Consider the following 988-nt stretch of genomic DNA (forward strand, 5'->3'; position numbering starts at 1 on the left):
GTTTTTAATGTTTTTAGTTACTGTAAACTGCCCAGAGAGCTTTGGCTATGGGGTGGTATACAAATACAATAAATAAATAAATAAATAAATGAAGCTCACTGGGTGACTTTGGGCCAGTCACTGCCTCTCAGCCTCAGAGGGAGGCAATGGTAAACCACCTCTGAATACTGCTTACCATGAAAACCCTGTTCATAGGGTCACCATAAGTCGGAATCGACTTTAGGGCAGACCATTTCCATTTTTTCATGGCTGCCTACGGGCATACTACCATGAACATGCCTGATCTCATCTGATCTTGGAAGCTAAGCAGGGTCAGGCCTGGTTAGTACTTGGATGGGAGACAGCCTGGGAATACCGGCCGCTGTAGGCGCAGAGGAAGGCAATGGTAAACCACCTCTGAATATCTCTTACCATGAAAACCCTACAAATATATCCAAAAGATTCATAGGGTTGCCATAAGTCATAATCGACCTGAAGGCATATAACAACAACAACAATCATGGCTACTTTAACTTTCTAAACTAAAACGCCCTAAATATAACCTTTCCTCATAAGGGAGTTGCCCCAACCCCTTGATCACTTTGGTTCTCCTTTTCTGAACCTTTTCCAGGTCTGTAATATCCTTCTTGAGGACATTATGTAGAACATCTGCACAAGGCTGGTGTCAACAGGTTTTTGCGGATATGATGTTAAGGACTGGTCTGCAGAATCTTTATGATAGGTGCTGGAACATGGATTCCAGCCAGTCTTCCAAGTTATGCTTTTCCAGCATGCTTTATGGGAAAATGTAATTCTGTTCCAGATGACATGAGGCTGATGACAGAGGAATGGCACAATTAGATTTGCACATGATTAGAACTGCAATTTTTGCTGAGGTCTGACCTCCAGCTGTATGCAAATGGCAGGCGTTCAATTTGGTGTGGGTAAAATGGCTGACCTTTCAAATGTTCATTTGGGGCCTATATATGTATGTCTCTGTGTGTGAGGT

At 42.9% G+C, this 988-nt stretch overlaps 1 pseudogene; it reads left to right on the plus strand.

Annotated features, from left to right (window-relative positions):
• Positions 1-251: 251 nt before the first annotated feature.
• On the plus strand, positions 252-370 carry LOC133384647 (5S ribosomal RNA; annotated as a pseudogene).
• The last annotated feature ends 618 nt before the right edge of the window (positions 371-988 follow it).

This window comes from Rhineura floridana, chromosome 4, assembly GCF_030035675.1.
Source record: "Rhineura floridana isolate rRhiFlo1 chromosome 4, rRhiFlo1.hap2, whole genome shotgun sequence".
NCBI classification, from domain to species: Eukaryota; Metazoa; Chordata; class Lepidosauria; order Squamata; family Rhineuridae; genus Rhineura; species Rhineura floridana.